Source organism: Bicyclus anynana, chromosome 21 (genome assembly GCF_947172395.1).
Source record: "Bicyclus anynana chromosome 21, ilBicAnyn1.1, whole genome shotgun sequence".
Lineage (NCBI taxonomy): Eukaryota > Metazoa > Arthropoda > Insecta > Lepidoptera > Nymphalidae > Bicyclus > Bicyclus anynana.
Window position 1 is genome coordinate 13,107,362 of NC_069103.1, and position 8,238 is coordinate 13,115,599.

An 8,238-nucleotide genomic window follows, 5' to 3' on the forward strand; every position below is an offset into this window, starting at 1 on the left:
GAGGATTTTCTGAATTATCTGCGTGTCTGAAGTCTGCCAATCTGCATTGGGCCAGCGAGGTGGACTAATGCCTAACCCCTCTCATTCTGAGAGGAGGCTCGAGCTCAGCAGTGAGCCGAATATGGATTGATAATGATGATAATGATGAGATATCCAAAAGTAAAGAAAACACTTAAACAGGTTGCAGTTTAATGCAAGAGAATGACTAATAGGAGTTTTTTTATTCTTTACAAGTTAGCCCTTGACTACAATCTCACGTAATGGTAATTGGTAAATGATGATGCAATCTAAGATGGAAGCAGGCTAACTAGTTCGGAGTAGGATGAAAATCCGCACCCCTTTCGGTTTCTACACGACATCGTATCGGAATTCTAAATCGTTTGGCAGCACGTCTTAGCCGCTAGGGTGGTAACTAGCCACGCGCAAAGTCTCCCCGAAGAACTGAACCAATAAAGAAACCTCAATCAGCCCAGCCGGGGATCGAGCCCAGGACCTCTGTCATGTAAATCCACCACGCATACCACTGCGCCACGGAGGCCGTCCAAAAATGATAATCTTTCAAGCTAAAAGTTTTATTGATTGTCCGTCTATAGTTTGTATAGTCTGTGTGCAATGGGGTGCAAAAGACCCGCCGCCCTCTGCCGCGGTGTCGTATGTAAATAACAAGCAGTGGCGCATTAAGATTATAATTTAAACTAGCTGACGCCGCGCAGTTTCACCCGCGTGGTTCCCGTTCCCGTAGGAATACGAGAATAATATATAGGTAGCCTATAGTCTCCTTCGATAAATGGGCTATCTAACACTGAAAGATTTTTTAAATCGAACCAGTAGTTCCTGAGATTAGCGCGTTCATTCAAACAAACAAACTCTTCAGCTTTATAATATTAATATAGTAGATTATTTATAGCGTGTAAACGTATTAAGCACGAGACACAACAGAGCGACCATGTTTCGTTAATTAACAAATACCTACAGAAGAAACCAGTCTGTAGCCATGTGGCACGTCGATTCTCTTTCTATAATCGCAAACGCTTCGAAAACTAAAAAAATATAAGTGTGACTTTAAAATATAGGTAAGTATATAATAAATAAATTAATTAAACAAATAAAAAAACCTGACTGCATAAAGTATAAAAAAACTGAAAAGAAATAAAACAAGCTCAGTCCAGAAGTGTAGAAAGCAAATTAGACAAATTATATAACCACCTACGTAACCAATAAGAAATGTATTCTTTCTATTTCACAAGTTCACAAGAAACAAAACTATACCGAACTGGAAAGAATCTCGCCACAGAAAGCATTAAAGCAGTGATACCGTGTCTCATCTGTCATCATTAATGCCAGGGTATCCTAATAAGTTTGATACAATAAATAAAATAACCGGGCAAGTGCGAGTCTTACTGTCGCATTGAGTGTTCTGTACTATATCACAATACTGAAAGATTTATCAGGTTATTTTAGGATTTAGACTGTTCAAAGACTTTTACTACTAATATCTCGTATTGCCTAACGCCAAATTTCATAATTCTAAGTCAACGGGAAACTACCCTATAGATTTTTAATTCCCTTTGCGAAAGAACGGGATATACAACACAACTCAAATCATAGAAAAAATTCTATCTCCTAAACTAAGCAAAATCTATACTAATATTATAAAGCTGAAGAGTTTGTTTGTTTGTTTGTTTGTTTGATTGAACGCGCTAATCTCAAGAACTACTGGTCCGATTTTAAAAATTCTTGCAGTATTAGATAGCCCATTTATCGAGGAAGGCAATATGCTATATATTATCCCCGTATTCTTACGGGAACGAGAACCACGCGGGTAAAACAGCGCGGTGCCAGCTAGTCGTAGAATATACATGGGGGTGATTCGGATACTCCTCGTTACAAGGCATCCATAGCTTTGAACGTCAACTCCCCGACCACCCTGTATGTCTTAAACCATGATTTCCAAAAAGGAGTACTGCGGTTAGCTGTAATGTATGAATTTTTTTATGATTATGTTGACTTAAAGGTTTGATCACAACTCCGAGGGATTATAGACCTCAGTAGTTGGTATAAATTTGTACCTACCTACTAATAACCTTTACGTGTTCCGGAGAAAAAAGATCTTGACGAACAACGAACTGATCTTATTTCCTTTAGCTTTACCTTACGTCATCAACCCATATCCGGCTCACTGCTGAGCTCGAGTCTCCTCTCAGAATGAGAGGGGTAAGGCCGATAGTCCACCACGTTGGCCCAATGCGGATTGGCAGATTTCAAACACGCAGATAATTAAGGTAATTCTCTGCTATGCAGGTTTCCTCGCGATGTTTTCCTTCACCGATTGAGACACGTGATATTTAATTTCTTAAAATGCACACATCTAAAAAGTTGAAGGTGCACGCCCCGGACCGGATTCGAACCCACACCCTCCGGAATCAGAGGCAGAGGTCATATCCACTGGGCTATCACGGCTCTCAGCTTTATCTACGGAACCCTAAAAATGGGGGGAAAGATATCAAAGAGTTGCGCTAAGGCTGCGCCCCGTTTAATGGTTGTAATTGTGGGCAAATGAAATATGGGCGGTGGGTCGTGGGCGGCGCGGGTTTATCGACGTTTACACGCTATAAATAATTTAAATTATTATTATTAAACACCTCTATAGCTCAGTGGCTGAAGGGTGGAATGAAGTCTGAATGGACTAGGTTTGGTCTTCTAGTAGTTTTTTACTGGTACTTTTCTTCTGTTATATTTTTGTCTAGTGGTAGGCTTCGGCCGTGATTAAATACCACCCTATCAGCAATGACGTACCGCCAAGCGATTTAACATTCATGCCGCATTAAAACCTTAATGATGAATAGCTAGGCTAGGCTAGGCTAGGATGAAAGCTAGTTACACTTTTTTTAAAATGGACTTATGTTTTTATTAATTATTTATGGTTTAAACTTTTTTTGCTTAAAGACTGGCATAATCTCAGACCAATTATAGAAGGACCAGTATTGCACCCATATTCACGAACAAAATTGTCTGTCATTTTCCGAACAAAACGAGCTTGGATTTGGTGCATATCTTATACTAAACTAGAAGTTCTTGCCCGTTTTTTACACCATTCAACTACGTAAAAATGTATTTTTAAGCAGCTCTTTAACCGACGAATTCAATTACAACTATGAAACATCGATTCTTTGTAGACATTTTTTATAATAGCGTTAGATCGTTGATCATATACTTTGGCAGAAAAGTAACGTCTAGCGAGGCAGGTCCTATACAATAATTGGTCTGAGGGCATAATGGACTCATTGATGTTTTAATTTTTCCAATACAGAATAAACATCGAAGATAGGACAAACAAAAAATGTCAAGTAACATGTTACCCCTAAATGTCACGATAAAGAGATATTTGGAGGTAAAGATGATATATACATACAACAATCATTAAAAATAGACTCCATTTATAATCTAGATTTTTCCGACGAGACTGATTATATCATATTGAATTTGTATCTTTCTGTTCTGTAGTTAAAATTCCGATTATGTACCTATATTTATATTACATATATATGTTTTAGAGAGCCGTGATAGCCCAGTGGATATGACCTTTGCCTCCGGAGAGTGTGGGTTCGATTCCTGTCCGGGGCATGCACCTCCAACTTTTCAGCTGTGTGCATTTTAAGAAATTAAATATCACGTGTCTCAATCGGTGAAGGAAAACATCGTGAGGAAACCTGCACACCGGAGGAAATTATCTCAATTCTCTGCGTGTGTGAAGTCTGCCAATCCGCATTGGGCCAGCGTGGTGGACTATTGGTCTTACCCCTTTCATTCTGAGAGGAGACTCGAGCTCAGCAGTGAGCCGAATATGGGTTGATGACGACGACCTATATTTATTAAAGTGGTTTAACAATAGTATTTCTATTATATTTCTACTAGATTCCTTGGTTAGCCTATACCTACGTGGCATCGGTTATTTTTCTTCTTCATCTCACCTGATGGTAAGTGATGATGCAGTCTAAGATGGAAGCGGGTTTGTTATCTTGAAGAAAAAACATTTTAAGTAGAATTATAAGTTAAGTATACGCTACAGTGTTCAATATCGTTAAGTAGCTTGCAAATTTCCCGCCGAAAGTTGATGCAAATCAGAACGGAGATGCGTCTCTCGGCATTTGCGATCTGCATACAATGCAACGCTCCAGTTTGCCGTAATTTACTGCTGCCGCGCCGCCGGTTAGATGTCGACCGCAGATAGCCAGTGCATGCCTAATTTAAAAAAAAAACGGTCAGTTTTTTTGTTATCTGTGCTCTGTTTGACTATTTGAAAATAAAGCCGGAATAGGCTAGTCTTTTAAAACTGTAGATCAGTGTGCCTAGTGGGAGTTTTCAATATTTTGATACTGCTACTATCACGTTGACGTAAAATTTATATGGAATTGAAACAGTTGCGCAGTAGTGCCACTAGATGGCGCTGTTTCAATTCCTTAGAAATTCGCGTTTACGTTACGTGACAGTAACAGTATCAAACTGCCAGTAGGCCCTCTGTTTCGTCCCTAATAAATCACCGCAAAAAGTGATCCGAATAATAGGCCACAAAACTAAGCGCACACATGCACAATTTTGTATTTAATTCCATTATATATTTATGAATATATAGTTTTTACACTTCCTGAACACACAACTGGACATTGTAGACGATATTTAGGTATTATTTGTTAAAAATAACGTTCGTTATTAACCACAACTAACATTGAGATGTGGAAATTTCCTCTTTTGAGCGCCTCATTTTTCATGACCTAGTAACACATCTTACAGTAAGTATTTAACATCGTTGCGAAAGAATACAATATGGAACTTAAGCTAACTTATCCTAATAACTATACAAATCATGCCCACGTGGAATGGTGGCAAGAATACTGGCTGCATTTCCGCGCTGGACAGCCAGGCTGATCCTTTTCGCAAAAAATGAGCCAGCCCTTCTGTCACCAGTCGAGGCAACTAGCCGCGGTGAAATGATTCGGTAAAACTTTTTGGCACTGCGACTCATGGCCCAAGCAGGGCCGGACCGTCCATACGGCGAACGGAGCGGTCGCTCCAGGCGCCAAATCCTAGGGGGCGCCGAAATGGTAAAGACAAGATCGAAAAGAAATTTATTTCTTTTCGATCGTCTATATTTAAAGCGAAGAGATGAACGCGATGTGCGTGAATTTACTTCTAATTGAGGCGTCTTTCTTTACCTATGGTGCAGGGAGTGCGTTGATTTTAACCTGGGACTTTTTTTGAAGTCGGTTAAAAATGTATGACATTCCGATATACGTTAGGCTACGAACTTTTCAAACGTCCCTAGTATATAATGTTAGGAGCAAACAGAAAAGGCGCCATAATTGGATCTCGCTCCATTCTAAAATTTACCTCGGTCCGGCGCTGGGCCCAAGGGTCTCCACGGCAAAAGGTAGGTCTCCACATCATTGCTAGGTACTTCCAAAAATCACGGTCCAGCCAGCCGCAGAGACTTGCTGGAGGTCCTCATTCCAACAGTGGGGGTCGACCGTCACTATCATAAGACCCCAATGACCAACGTCCATAGATTGGTTCTCAGCGTTGCTTTATGTAAGTACCTACAGCTAAATATTAAATAAACAGTAGCATAGACACAGAAAACATATGTACATAGACTACATTATCACAGTAGATTAAAAAATATCGATAATGACGTTCGATATTTGAAAATGTGGAACGTTATTGAGCGTTTGTGTCAATTTAACCGCGCCTTAATTCGTTTTATCGATATAAAACTCTAACGAGTAGCTTAAACACAGACATTTATTTAAATTGCCGTTAATATGGTCCAGATATTTAATAGTTGAATAGAGCGGATATTATGGCATTTGCAAACCAATATGACTTTATGTTTTCCGTATATTTTATAGCTGTGAAATTGACAAATCAATATCTCAAGAGCATTGCAAAGTCAAAATCCATTGCTCTACCATTAGGTATTATTCGTATTGCAGACGCGTCTATACACTCCTTTATTTTTGGAGAGTGTTCCTACAAAGATGAACACTTTATTAGGTGAGCTTGGTCTTACTTTTAATATTTGAGCATTTACTGACTTAGCTATGAACATTAGTTATTACCCATTAATATTAATAATTAGAAGTTATTCTATCAGACAAGTATAGGAAGCAATTTCACAAGGCAACCTATGTGTCAATGTGAATTTTCAAATTTTCTATCATTTATTTCGTATCCCAAATAAATAACACACGAGGTTATTTTTCTTATGCCGGATCTCGTTCCATTAAAGGTTCATAGGTAGGATTTTGTAGCCAAATGTCTCCAAAGTTACAAATTGTCTTTTATCCTACCTATCATCAGTACATTAACAAATATCTGCAACCTTTAAAATAAACAAAGTAATAATAAATATCGCAGATGTGTTCACGTATGCAATAACTTATAATTACAGGTGGCCGAACGTATGAGAAATTGAACTGATGTAGGTATAAATGATTCGAGAACATCTGCTTTATTGGTATTCGATAACTAAATATTCGCGTGCCATAAAAGTCATAAATGGCGGAGGTGCCTTCTGTAGCAGATGCTAGACATAGTTACTGTGTGAAAAGGTCATATTCGGCTTATTTTATTACTCTACTATTAGGCTAGGAGGGAGTAGGCTCTCTTGATGAGTAGGAGATGGGATCGAGAGTTCAGACTAATGAACGGGATGCGGTAACTTGCTTTTTAAAAATAATTGATTTTAATTTAGAAAATAGAAGTAATACAGAAAATGGGGATGATGACTAGGTTTGAATATATTGATTTTAATGATACATTCGGGTAAATAAGGTCAATGTTAACTAATTTATACATAAAAAGCAAAGATTGACTTGCAAAAAAATAAGATTATAAAATTTCAAAATCTATTAAAAATATTTTATCGTAATTAGATGAAAATTCATACAGTTTTAGCTTCCTTACATTAAAAGTGACATTTTTTAATACATGAACTATAAACATAAACGCAGAAATAACAAAGATATTAGTAGTTTTGTTTAAACGCCCATACAAATGTAACGATCATTAATTGCCTACGACGTCATACGTTCGTACCATTTTGTATGGGGCGTTTTCAGGGATCCGCGGCAGCGCTTTAAAATCTCTGTAGCTCAGAAAGTAATGATCGCAGATACCCTGTTACTTTTACAAAATTGCTTTACTATTAGCATACCTACTCTTAATTTATATACAATTTAAAAAACTGTCATCATCCCTATTAAAGTGGCAAACGCACAACAGTACGCTAAGGATGATGGTACAAGAGTGATTTAATTCATAAATAATAATTTACATTAAATTATAGCTAATCTGAAGTGGAGACTGCAGGCGATACGTCGATGTAACTCTTGTCAAACTGCTTTAATGCGAGTTGGCATCAGTGTCGAAGCTAGGTAACCAAGGTCCCTGGTGCAAATAAAAATGGGGTCCCACTGGGAATATATACTGTTTTAATGCAATAGGGATGATGACAGTTTTTTAAATTGTATATAAATCAAGAGTATGCTAATAGTAAAGCAAATTTCTAAAAGTAACAGGGTATCTGCGATCATTACTTTCGGAGCTACAGGGATTTAAAGGGTCAGATTTGCAGCGCTGGCGCGGATCCCTGAAAAACGCTCCATACAAAATGGTACGAACTTATGACGTCCAGGCAATTAATGATCGTTAGATTTGTATGGGCGTTTAAACAAAATTACTAATATCTTTGTTATTTCTGCGTTTATGTTTATAGTTCACATATTAAAAAATGCCACATTTAATTTAAGGAAGCTAAAACTGTATGAATTTTCATCTAATTACGATAAAATATTTTTAGTAGATTTTGAAATTTTATAATCTTATTTATTTTGCAAATATCCAGTCAATCTTTGCTTTTTATGTATAAATTAGTTAACACAACCTTATTTACCCGACTGTATCATAAAAATCAATATATTCAAACCTAGTCATCATACCGGTAATAATAATTAATTAATCACAATCAAAGTAGGCCTATCTAGGCCAATCAGTTAGGGCTACGTACCTAGTAGTTATCTATCTGCGTATCTACGTAGCTATCTCCTTACCTATTCATCATTATCAACCCAAATTCGGCTCAATGCTGAGCTCGAGTCTCCTCTCAGAATAAGAGGGGTTAGGCCAATAGTCCACCACGCTGGACCAATGCGGATTGGCAGACTTCACACACGCAGAGAA